The 14,303-nt window shown below is 32.2% G+C and overlaps 1 protein-coding gene across 2 annotated transcripts in view; it reads right to left on the bottom strand.

The window, feature by feature from the left end:
* The window catches only part of LOC143059716 (protein Wnt-6-like), an 82,662-nt gene extending 70,428 nt beyond the window's left edge, over positions 1-12,234 (bottom strand). For both annotated transcript variants that reach the window (XM_076233264.1, XM_076233266.1), the window contains exon 1: positions 11,976-12,234. The gene's annotated coding sequence lies outside the window, so the exon portion shown is untranslated. The remainder of the gene's footprint in view (positions 1-11,975) is intronic.
* Between the last annotated feature and the right edge of the window lie 2,069 nt (positions 12,235-14,303).

The raw sequence follows: 14,303 nt of genomic DNA, 5'->3' as shown, positions 1-14,303 counted from the left end.
AGGCCATATCAAATAATTCATAATAGCTTGCAAAGAAATTGACACTTATGTGCTTGAGAATAAAGAGAAAAGATTACAAGGGGTATTCAAAATAATACGTTAAATATGAACAGAAAAAACATTTAGTAAGAAAACAAAACGCCGAAAAGAAATCAACAATAAAAAAAAAAAAAGAAACTCAAGAATGAGTGAGACAAACTCTACTACAAAGAGGGAGACAACTCTGGTTCTATGGAAAGGTTATCAGTTCCTGCTTTATTATCAATTGTTTTATAACATCATTTGTGAGAACGTGCTGACAATGCTACGTTGGTGCGAAGCCTCTGATATTATAAAAAAAGATGTGATATGATTGCCAATGAGACAACTATCCACAAAAGACCAAAATGACACAGACATTAACAACTATAGGTCACCGTACGGCCTGCGTTTTGCTTATTTGCATAATATTGAAGACCGTACGATGAGCCTATAGTTATATTTTGTACTAACTTTCTACGTCTTCATTAGAAAACATACCACATCTTCTAATATTCAAAATATGCTCATGAAATTGTAATAATAACACTTCGAATAAACCGAATTGGATACAATCGTGAAGTTTTGGGGGGAATATGATTTGAGGTATGATTGAAAATGAGATATCAACCATAGACCAAAGGACAACGGTTTTAACATCTATGGTTTCGGAACGTGACTTTAACAATGAGCAAACCCTATTTGTGTAGCAAAGCCATAAGAAAAAAAAGAAGAGAGAAACAATTCAGATAACACAACAATCTGTCTTATCAAGCTAAAACATTAACTTTGTTGACTCATCATATATATTATTCGGGTATTAAATGTATGTATCTCGCAAACAGACGAGATATCGATCATCAATTTAAGTCACATGATATGCTTTCTACGTCACGATGTGATTCACGTCTGCCCGATACTGTACATTATCATATACTTGTATACAATATTACTAAAATTTTACAGTTCAATAACATTTGAAATTATTAAAAGGCTATGAAAGGATTACTAAGTATATTGACCAGATTCCTAAGAACTTCCAAAGCGGGCTGATAAAGGTACCTTTATTGACTGCTTCCGGAATGTTATCACATGCCTTTCCGTTAATTTCCGTGACGTTTATCACATGCAACTTCGTGCATTTCCGGAAATTTGATTAAAAACGAAAACAAAACGCGGAAAACGACAAGTGATACGACTTTTCACAAAATGGTTGAGGAGCAAAAATGTTTTAAAGACATAAATGAGGTAACAATATAATTGAAGAACATATGATAATTGTTGTGACAAGATAAATAAAATGCTTGTAATATCAATAAAAACAATTAAATTTAAGATTTTTTTTTGGCTGTCTGTAAATATTATCTGAGAGTGCAAAGACAAACAAAATTAAATTTTAGTTGTTCTTGTCTGTATTGCTTCTGCTGAAGTATATGATAAAAAGATAATTACATGTCATTGTTCATATCAGACCCTTTATCGGCCCTCGTTCATGATATTAGCCCTCGAGCCTTCGGCTCTTGGGCTGATATCAAAACCTTGGGCCGATAAAGGGTCTGATATGAAAAATGCCATGTAATAATCTATACATATTACACCACGTATATTTGCATGTTACTTTACATTTGGAATAGATATGTATTTGATTATCTCATTTTCTGCATTTTCTATCATTTAATGGTGCAATTTTTCACACAATTTCTATCATTTCAAATATTTGTGTATGATTAATCGGTACGTAAATAGCACATAGCTTTTAATTACGACACACGATACACAATAATGATAGAAGATTGCCCAAGTTTTGACAATCATTAAATAACTTACGATGCAGTAATTCAGAAAATGCTGTGCAAAGGTACCCAGCAGAGTTTTAACATTTCAAATTTTTAAGATATCATAAGAAACTTATTTATATAGAGGGCAGATTTTTCTTTTTGAAAGATTATTGACATGTTGAAAAAGGGGGGGGGGGGGCATGAAGCTGTAATTAATGACCTGTGCGTAATTGCGGAAAGTTTACCAATAATGGAACTTTTATTTGCAATTGTGAAATACGATTGTCCCATTATCTGCAGAATCCAATTTTAACCGATAATACAGTATAAGATTTTCAAAAATTGTCATAGATACTTCAATATTAATATTTTTTGCTTTTTCAGGACTGAATTTGTTAGAAAATTTGTATCATGACCAACAACAAAGATATATAAATATAAGAAGTAGTGCCAATGATACAGCTCTCTTTCCAAGGCACAAATTGTAAGAGTAAACCATTATAGGTCAAAGTACGGTCTTCAACACAGAGCATTGGCTAACACCGAACAGCAAGCTATATAGGGCCCTAAAATCTAAAATATGATTTAAATGTCTACCTAGCTATTGGCAAATATTTCAAGCATATTTAGGACGAGAATATTTTAATTAGAAACAGTCTAAACATCAGTTATTAATTTCAAGCATATTTGGGACCAGAAAATTCTAATCGAAACTAGTCCAGATCTCAAAAATGATTCTAACACTAACCTATCCAATTGCATATTCAGGACGAGAATATTCTTTTTAGAAATAGTCCATATCTCAAAAATGATTTTAGTGTTCGCATTTCCAGTAGCCAATATTTCACGTATACAAAAGAGAAGAGAAAGTTAAAATCTCTTAATGGTTTAAATGCACATATAACCAGTGTAAAATATTTCACCCATGTTAAGGTTGAGACTATTTTAATTGGAAATAGTCAAAATCTCAATTATGATTTTAAATGTCACCTATCCAGTGGCAATTAATTAAGGTCTATTCAGGACGAGAATATTATAAAAAGAAACATTATAAATCTCTACCACAATTTTAACTTACACCTTTCCAGTGGCAAATATTTCAGGCATATTCAGGACAAAAACATTTTAATAGGAAATAGTTCAAATCTCAAATATAGTTTAAGGGGGTAGACCTTGGTTCAGGGAGATAACTCTTTAAATCAGTTATGCGTTTGTAAAAGTCAAGTTCATCAATGTATTTTAAGCATTCACCTGAAACAGATTGAAAATAATCTATGTAACCTAGAAGCTTAGAATATATTTTTGAAAATGCTTGACACAAACGTACTGATGATTTTAAGAGTTATTTCCCTTAACCTAGGTCTACCTCCTTAAATGTACAGCTATACAGGGGCAAATATTTCAGGCATATTCAAGACGGAGAATATTTCAATTAGTATCGATACATGTAGTCCAAATATCTAATATGATTTTAATGTACATATAAACACTATATATATTAATCCTTTGTCTAATCAGTCTTATTTTGACGCATCTTTAAACGATTTAAATTTATCAACACCTGTACCTACATATTTGTTTAATAAGATACTTCTCATGTTTAAAACAATTCAAATAATCCGACATATGGGCACATACTTAATAATGGTTTGATATGAATGAAAAATTGTGCAAGACGAGGAAAGGTGACACACATTTATAATTTATGAAAGACGTGTCAGAGGTATTCGTGCAGTGTACTTCAAGCTGTTTCATTGATGTACTGTAACTGACCAAGATATTCACTTAGAGTCAGCATGACTTAATAGTTTCTTCCATTTCCCTATTCAGGGACTGTTTCAAAATGTGTTTTGACTGAAATTTGGCTTAAGTACATTATAAATGTTATAAATATCTTTTCGATTTTGGGGTTATACTTAAGGCATATACATTTACTTGTAAAGCTTAATACCCATGCACGTGTATAGCTTTATACGTACGTGAGGGGCATCGGTGAGTGGCATCGGTGGTCAATTGGTGTACGTTTGTCGAGAAAGGTGACACACATTTATAATAATATGATAGACGTGACAGAGGTATTCGTGCAATGTACTTCAAGCTGTTTCATTGATGTACTGTAACTGACCAAGTTATTCACTTAAGAGTCAGCACGACTTAATAGTTTCTTCCATTTCCCTATTCAGGGACCGTCTCAAATTTTTTTTTGATTAACATTTGGTTTAAATTGATGTAAAGTTCAATTAATTAAGTTTATTAAAAATGAACAAGCTTTTTCATTGATGTACAGCAACTGACCAAGATATTCACTTCGAGTCGGGATGACTTTAAGTTTCTTCCATTTCCCTACTTAGGGACTGTCTCAAAATGTGTTTTGACTGAATTTTGGGCTTAAGGTTCATCATAAGGAATTGAAAAATATGGCCGTGTTTACACCTCCAAAATTACTATGAGTACAGACAAACTGGTACATCCAGGAAAGTTTTAAGGCATGGCAGGAACTAGATATATAAAAGTTATATGAAGTCTACGTTTCAGAAAATTAAAAACTTACCTGGATTTTGATGTTCATTTTTTTCCAGTCTGCAGAAGATAGCAAAATAAACAAACACCCGAGTTTCATTTGATACGGTCCACTCAGATACACAGTTTAAACCTGTTAAATAACCTATTGTTTACAGGTGTCTATTGTCCATTTTAATCAATACTACTCACAACATTGATAATATGAGGGGAGCTTCTCAATCGTTTTCACTACTCAGTTAATTTTTGCACCTTCTGCAGGAACGAAAAAAAATGGATAGCAAAATCTAGAAAAGTTTATAATTTTCTGAAACATAAAATGCATTTAGAATTTATATATCTAGTTCCTGACATCCATTAAAACTGTTGCAGGTGTATAGGTTAGTCTGTACTCAGAGTAAAATTTGGGGTGTAAATACGGCCATTTTAGCCAAAAGGTTATGATGAACCTTAAGTACATTTTGTCCATTATAAATGTTATAAATATCTTTTCGGTTTTGGGGTTATATTTAAGGCATATACTGTACATGTACATCTAAATGTAATGCTTCATACTCATGCACTTTAATATCTTTTTATACTGCAACTAGTTGTGTTTATTATCTAAATATAGTGACATAGCTATATTTTGTATAATGTCAATTTCATAATGGAACACTTTTTCAGGGGTTCATTAAGGGATTAAAATAAGTTTGACATTTGTGTTTATCGATTTTAAAAGCTATCAATATTGTTTTAGTTTATGTTGCAGTATAAAAAACAATATTAGGTCAATGTCATAAAAATATAAACTTTTTTGTCCTAGGCGCAAAACTGGGGAAGGGCTCGGTAGAACCTCACTCTTCCCCAGTTTCTAAGCCTCGTACAAATAAGTTTATATTTTTCTTTCATGGACCTAATATTGTATATATACATGTACGTACAGTCAGGATTCTACTTCGTTAGAATTATCTCCCCATTACGCCAGTTCATTTTCACAATCGTAGAAATGGAAGCCATTGTAGGGATGACGCGCTACCAGTTTTGCTCATGGAAACCGACAAATGTATCCACATTGTACCATTACGATCCTTATATGTCAGTTGTATTTTAAAAGACAAATGTATCAACTAGCTAATGAGCATCAGTTAATGATCTTGTCTGCATTGTTTCAACTTAAAACTATTGTCTGATCGGTTGTCAGGTGGAATTTTCGAAAATTCATAAACATTTAAAAAAATTCTAATAAAAAAAATCATGGAAGGGCAGACTAGACTTTTTTAGTGTATAAAGACTATAAATCCTAGTTTTCACACACAAAAAATTATATTTTTTCAAAGATATGCATTTTCATCATCCAACTTGAAAGACTGTCGTCAACTACTTTCAGTAAAAAAATAGCTATTCGAACACACCTTCTCTGTTTTTGTGACTCATTAGTTAGGTATTTCACTTGACCCATATATTTCATCTTTTAGTACTGTTAATTTTTTGTGTTATAAAGTCAATCTGTAGCTTTGATATATAAAAAATAATAGAATCTGAAGCGAGACGATGTATGAAATAATATTACTTTGTACGATATCAAGACAAAATATTCAACTCAAACACGCCCTAACATAAAAAGGTGCACTCGATTTTCTCTTTTCGATACAATTGTTACCCATTTTTTCTTGAGTCACATAATGGAAGGGCAGACACGCAAATTTTTGAACTAATAGATTGATATATTTTCCGTCAGTGGTATTTTTTTCCAAAAAATCGGAGGTTATGCATTTTCTTCATCCAACTTGAAAGATATCCATGTCTTCGACTTGAAATCTAATTGTTCGGCTTAACCATTTTCTAGATAAATTGAAAACTTAAGCAAATGGTGTTTTTAAAATAAAACACCTCGTAATTGAGAAGAAAATTGTAATTTTGTTTGTTTCTATTAACTTTTAAAATTGTTGTCACTATAGTAAACAATACAGTACACATTTATCGCCTTCTCTAACAAATAGCTTCGATTCTTTTGTTCTATTTCAACCTGGTTTCCGACTGCGTACTTGAGGAGCATCGGTGGTCTACGTTGTCGAGACGAAGAAAGGTGACACACATTTATAAATAGACAATAATAGGGCATTGACTTGACATATCAACGATATAAGGATGAAGCTTACAAATGGGGAAATGCGAGGCAGTGCCGAGCTATTTCCCCGTTTCGGGCCAAATCCTTATATCGTTGATATTTTAAGTCAATGAACTATTATAATTGTCTTTATACTGCAGTCTAGAACAAACATTTTCAATTGTTGTTTAACGCGTTAAGGTTATTTACTTGATTTAAATATGGTGGAAAATCCTCCTTAGAAAGGCCTCATATCATGCTCGCAGAGAAATATACAACACAATGAAATATACATTTACCTGTTGAAACCCACACTCGATGGTGAACGAAATCGTTTGAGTATGGACTAAATTATCAACCAAAAGCATAAAACATAATGATTTATAGGTTGCAAACAAAAAATATTAACAAATGAAATATGTTTTTCCTATAATTGCAAAAGAAACAAGGTTGGGTCGTTCCATGCATCGTTGTATGCACAAGAACAGGTTGAAGAGGTTGTATGAATAATTAAAATATTATTTCGGCAACTTCTATTTAAATATTCATGAGAAAAAGTAGACATAGAATACACAGTCAACGCATTTTGACTGCTCAAATAGAACGAGTACAGTATAAATAATAATATGATAAACGTGTCAGAGGTATTCGTGCAATGTACTTCAAGCTGTTTCATTGATGTACTGTAACTGACCAAGATATTCACTTGGAGTCAGCATGACTTAATAGATTCTTCCTTTTCCCTATTCAGGGACTGTCTCAAAATTTATTTTTAAATGACTTGCGACGCATATTGATATTTAGTAGGTAACAACATTTCTCTGTATTTTTTGTTTTATTTAAGGCATATACATTTTGTTAGTACACCAAAATGTTCACAATTCATAAGAAGATCCTCACTTAGAGTCAACATGACTTGATAGTTTCTTGCATTTCCCAATTCAGGGACCGTCTCAAAATGTGTTTTGACTGAAATTTGGCTTAAGCACATTTTGTTCATTATAAATATCTTATCAGTTTTGGGGTTTTAATTAAGGCAAATGCATGTATATGTAAATAGAGAATATCATATGAATTTTTCAATATCGCATCCGTATCAACCCGAGACACCAATATAATCCCAAGAGCTCTGCTCGAGGGATTATATTGGTTTATGGTTGATACGGTGTGTGATATTGAAAAGGCCATATCATATACACTTTATTATATGCATATACCTGAAGTAGATGTTTTTTTTGTATGTGACATGTGAAGTGATACAGATAAGAAGGTTTGACATGACGTCATACTGATTAGGGGTTTGATAAAGCCTTTGCAACGGTGACTGCAATCGATGCATGACGTCATACAGATTAAAGGTGTGATAAAGCTTTTGCAACCGTGCTGATATGGATATTATCACGGGTGGCTGATACAGCACGCTTGCCATTGATTGTATTACACATACAATTTATCTGTATTTACTACTAAGTATATAATAAAGCTTCATACATACACACTTGTATAGCTTCATACGTGTGTGAGGTGCATCAGTGGCCATGTGGTCAACGTTGTCAAGACAAGGAAAAGACCTCGTCTCAGAGGTATTCGTGCATTGTACTTCAAGTTGTGTTCTTGATGTGCTGCCAATGACCAAGATATTCACTTCGAGTCAGCATGACTTGATTTTCCCTACACAGGGACCATCTCAAAATGTTTATTTGGATTTAATTGGCTTTAATTGAGAATAAGTATATTGTAAGTGTCGAATATGTTTTATTAATGTTCTGTAACTGACCAAGATATTCACTTAGAGTCAGTATAACTTTGAAGTTTCTTCCATTTCGCTATTCAGGGACTGTCTCAAAATTTATTTTTAAATGAATTGCGACGTATACTCGTATTATATTTATGCCTTAAAGAAAAACCCATAACTGAAATAATTCTAATAGCATTAATAATGTACTTAATATCAATTTATTATAAGCAAAATGTGTTTCAAAACCCACTTTTAGACGATCCCTGAATGAAGAAATGGAAGAAACTATACAGTCATCCTGACTCGAAGTGAAGATCTTAAGGTAAGTATATCATTATATCGTTCATGAGGCATTTTTAAACTACAGTTTCAATGAGAAATGAATAAGAGGATTTCGTAGCTTTCAAATGCACGTTTGATAATCTAGTTACATATTAAAAACGAATCAAGATTTGAAGAAATGTTTGTATTACTTATAATTAATCCTTAAAAGATCTTCATGTTGTTCATACAACTTTTAACAACTGTTCTAGTAACACACTTTTATCTTGGATTAACTGCAGTTCAAAATCTTGATTTTAACCTGGTTGCATGATTTTCTCTGAAACATGTGGAACTATTTTAATGGCTTTTTGTACTGGTTTTGTACTTAGTGCATAGTCTGCGACTTACAGTATCCTTCACATATGGGAACTCTCTTCTAATAATTTCGTTCAGAGGGAAATTAAAAGGTATATATATGAAAGAACGTACAATGATATGGCAAAAAGAACTTCGGGACCAGGCTACAAATTCATACGCTCTTATTTAGAACTTAAAAGTAGCCCCACTCTGACAAAAATAGTTCTTGCGATGTCATCGTTAACTTGATATATAAGCTTATAATAAATTAACAAACTTATTTGCAGAAACGAAACTTTTTATGAATGAAAATTACATTTAGACCATTCGGAGCCAAAATCTACTTCTAGGATTTGGCATAAAAACTGAGGACTGAATAACTCTAACAGGCTATCTTATTCTTTTAATTGGCAGTTTATTCGACACTAAGATATATAAAATAAGTTTTATAATCAAAGTTAAATTCACAGGTTTTTTCGCTTAAACATGCCGAAAAAAATCTATTAATCGATATTGCGCAATTGCTACATGAAACGATACACATGTTTTCAATAATTATGTCGCAGTTGTTTTTTTGGTTTGAATCCACTTGCTTGCTGGTGCGTTTTTTGAGGGCATGTCTGTGAGGGGTTTTGGTGCATGTGCATCTTTTAGAGTAAAGGCACATTTTTGAGATAAAAAAAAAAATAAAAACAACAAATAATTCATCAAATTATTTGGAATTAAAAGGTGTTCATTTCAATGAATATTCGAACTTGAGTCATATGTTGTTCAAAGTATAATTTAAGTGTTAAAATGGTGACAAAATGTATGGTAAGTTTATTGGTCTGTTTAGGTTTGTGTGCGGTTGTCTCTCTGACTGGCAGGTGCAACACTTGTCGTAGAACAAACAATAAGAAAAAAGGCACTGCCTTTAAATTCAAAGATCACCATTTTAAGAACTATCTACTCATAAAATAAAATAAATTAATAGATAAACAAATAGATCATGAACCAGCTTTCTTTATCACCCGATGAACAAAACAAACAAGATACATTGACCACATAAATTTGAATCACAGTTTTAATAAGCAATTTCTAGTCCCAATTACGGAGACAGTTTGTTTACACTCAGATAGATCATACCTAGAACAAATAGTTGCTATTTGTTATCCACAGTTTCGTATTCGCATGTATCCTTTAAATCTCTGATAAGCTTTGGATAATACACTCTTCAATTTTCCGTAAGTATTTAAATTGATGAGTACATGTTCTACTTATTTCATGTTTAGATTAACAATATTTGTTTATGTCCTAATTTGAATCAAAATAAACATGCTGCAACCGTTTTTTTCCCATACACGAATTCAAAGTGAAAAATAATCTTGCATAATAAAAGTGTTAATCAAGAATATTAAAATGAAGATAATGTATGCTTGCTCTTGAGACATCTATTTACCAAAATACAAAGATGTGAATATTTACAGGACATCGTATCCTCTTCAACAATGAGCTAAACCCAACTCATATATGTAAGATATGAGAGGCTTTCATAACCTTGAGCGTGACAATGCAGCAGTGATAACCAACGGTCTGGTGTATGCAACAAAGACATCAGTAGCTGAAGATAGCAAACGACAACAGTCATCTGAATTACTCAAGCCCACACACCAATTACGGGCACCAATTACAAATTGCTTTCATTTAGAGAATACAATTGAGAATGTAAACGGGGAAGGTACCAAAGTGCAGAAAACCACCAAATACTCTATATATATTCAGTTTAGAAATTAATTAATAAAGTCAGATCATTCTGGTTTATGATACAATTAAGTGAAATTATAAGTGCATTTTATATCTTTCGTCCTTAATTGTACTCGTCTTTAGGTGCATTCTTAGTAGTGATATATTCAAATAATAAATTAAATATAACTAGAATAAAACCACATTAAAACCGCTCGAATACGGGATAAGAATAATTTACATTGAAATAATGAACAATACAAACTAGTTTGCTGTACATATATGCATATACAATAGTATGAAGTAAGAAGAACAAGACAATGAATAATGTCCCCCCCCCCCCCCCCCTACATGATCGGCTCTCACACTAGCCATCGTAGAGCAGTGAAATATAACGACTAGGCTATTCAGGTTAGATGCATCCATGTTAAGATTAAAGGTTTCGGAATAACAAGAATTGTCCTTCCAGAGCACCTGACTACCCCACCCCACCCCCAGTTTCCATTTCATCTGGTACGTATTCGCAATTTTATCTTCTTTTTTTTTTGTATTTTTCTGTGAATTTTTGAATGAATTTTCGTGTTTTTATTTTTTTGTTGTTGTTTGTCCCTCTTCGCATTGACCTCACGGTATTCTCTTTTCTCCCCTTTTTGACAGAAACTTTGAACTAGACGGACGAGTGGCTTTGCTAATTGCTAGGAGTTTTCCTCAATTGATGTGCATATCAAAATCATATTTAAACGAAAGATTTTAGAAAGCGAAGGTTTAAAAAAAATGACACGAATAAAGAATAATGATATACAATGTTGAAATAAACGTACAAATGACATGTTTATGTAAGAAAAGTGTGTTATATTTTTTGTATGTTTAATTTCACAATAGTAAGTAGAATTAATTTAATTTTGTATTTTAAGTCAACAAATTCATATTTTGTGATAATACATCTCGAGTTGAAAGTCATTGTATAAGTATATAATAACTTAACTTGATTATTGGGTGGGTCACATAGTTAGACAACTAATTGTATATATAGAATATTGAATGCCAAAAATACAAACATTTTTATATATTCATAACAATTTGCCTTAAGACGAAACGTGTGACATTTTACTTATCTAGAGTTGAATCATAAAATATATAGTATATAATTTCATTTTTGCGTGATTTCATTGTTTTCACATAATTTGCAAGCGATATAATTTCTTCTTATCTAAGGGTAAATTGTATTAATCGATAAAAAAGAAACTTTTTGTTAAAATCTTTGATACAAATTAATAAAATCAAACTATTGTTGGTATAAGACGAATGGGAAAAATGTAGCGGTTTTTAAAAGATCGACAAAGATAAAAATTACAGGCTGAAAAAAAAATGAAATTTAAAAGTTATTATCACATATGTATAATGTATATTACAAAGTATCTTGTCTATTTATTATACAAATACTAATATAAAAGTGTTATTTTTATAAACAAGAGAATAAATAACCTACCTTATTTTAATGACGGCCGTTGAATCTTTTGTTTATAAACTATTTAAATCCCTTTAATTTAAAAATACACGACTTTCCATCAAGGCGTTGATTTCAAAATGTAAATAATCCAATCTAAGTATTTTTTTTGCTAATTCGACTTTAAAATGAAATAAAATGCAACAGAGACCTTTTGAAGGCCATTTTCTAAAGTAGTTTAAAAAGACGAAGGCTTTGATGTTCGGTTTATAGACAAATCTCGTAAAACGTCCCACTGATAAGACTATGATACTTAGTTCAATGGTGACGGGGTCTTTGTCAGTCAGCTGATAGCTATGATAGTCGAGAATTTTAATGAAGAAACTGCGATCTTCTAAAAAATAATTTAAAATTAATGTAAACAAATTGATAGAATTTGTCTGTTCTTTGATTTGAATTTAGCGCAGTCATAGGGGTATATTTCAATTAAGAGATTGCGATGTTAAAAATCAAATATGATAGTTTTATTTCATTTAATTTTATGGTTGAAAAAATAAATTAGTTTACTTATTTCGGGAAAATTTTAAATTGTACAAACCGGTAGTAAGGGAAAATGGAAAAGGAGTGGCCTTGTAATATTTTTTTTACATCTTAATGATAAAATCTAATGTCATATAAAAGAAAATTAGAGGTTTCTGACAACAAAAAATATATATTTTTATAGATATCATTGCAATAGACAGAAAACATGGATAATAATATCGAATTGATGCAATCAAGAAATCTAAATACATTTGTACATGTATCAACAAAACATGAAAAAGTAAGCAGCTTCTGTCCTCAATTTTATAGACTGCTAGAACTGACAGAGGCTCCTGACTTAGGACATGCGCAAGAACGCAGCTGGGTTAAACATGTTTATTAAGATCTCAACCCTCCCCTATACCTCTAGCCAATGTAGAATAAAGAAACAATAGCAATACGCAATAGTGCGTATTTATTTTCAAGGGGGGGGGGGGGGGTGACTATACAGTGTACTTTCTAATTGTGAAAGTTCATGCTATGACTTTTATTTGCTTTCATCCATGCCTTTTGCTCTAACGTGGATAGTTGGAAAAGGGTGGGGAGGGAGGGGTAGCCGGGCATAAAAACACGAAATCATGAATACCGAATTTAAATAAATTTAAATCCCGACATCCCGAAATTCGAAAAAAGAATTGCCGGATCCCGAAAGGTCCTATCCCCCTCATAGTTGGTGGATAGATGTGTCATTTGTAGTCAAACCAAATCTACGAAATCTTGAAACACGCCCAGTCAGTCTTTTGTAGTGAGTTGTGAAATTTACAAAAAAACTGATACAGAACAATCAATGCTATATCAAAACTCGTTGTAACTTCACATATTCCTCATTTCGCTTTTCAATTTTATTAGAAATACAGCACAAAAATGCCAACAAAAGTTGAATAGTATTATTGAATGATTTGTTAAATGTTCGTAAACACATTTTGTATCGATTTCCTATTTGTCTATAATACATAAATAAAGGCAACAGTATTATACCCTGTTCGAAATTTATAAATCGATTGAGAAAAAAACCAAATACGAGTTACAATGAACCACGTGATTAAAATTAAGATCACATGTCAAAGCTTGGCTTCCAAGGATCTGAAAACACCCCGTCTCACTTTCTGTTCTTGTAATTATAACATCAGCCAATGAAAGGTTCAGTCTAAAAAAACATAAGGTTTCCATACATCTGACAAAACCAGAAGATCTCGGAAGGTTTTTAAAAACAGACGGTAAATTGGATCGTTTTTAAATCCTTGTAAGTAAAGCTTGGCCAAAGGAATTTTGCTCGGATGGTACTATGTACATTTACAACAATCAGCAACACGACGGGTGCAACATATGGAGCAGGATCTGCTTACCCTTCTGGAGCACCTGAGATCGCCCCCAGTTCTGGTGGGGAGCGTGTTGCTTATTCTTTAGTTTTATATGTTGCGTCATGTGTACTATTTAATTGTTTGTCTGATTGTCTTTTTCATTTTTAGCCATGGCGTTGTCAGTTTTTTTTTCGATTTATGTATTTGACTGTCCCAATGGTGTCTTTCGTCCCTCTTTTACAACTTTGTTTGAAAATGTTTGAAGGTCGTTCGATGCCCTAGCTTCTCTTCCGTCCTAACGTGTGTCGGGAATGGTGTTAATGTCCTCAAAGTACATATGTTTGTGTGGGCTTCATTGTTGCTTCATAGCTTGTCATAGTTGTTCATTTGTAATACAATTGACGCCTGCTTTTTAGTTGTCATACATGCAATTTACGCTTTTTCATTTTAAACACTCAACACATTTGTTGGCCTCAATATTTGATTT

Source organism: Mytilus galloprovincialis, chromosome 14 (assembly GCF_965363235.1).
Source record: "Mytilus galloprovincialis chromosome 14, xbMytGall1.hap1.1, whole genome shotgun sequence".
NCBI lineage: Eukaryota > Metazoa > Mollusca > Bivalvia > Mytilida > Mytilidae > Mytilus > Mytilus galloprovincialis.
The sequence above is the reverse complement of the archived record's forward strand: the minus strand, read 5'-3'. Positions and strand labels throughout refer to the sequence as shown.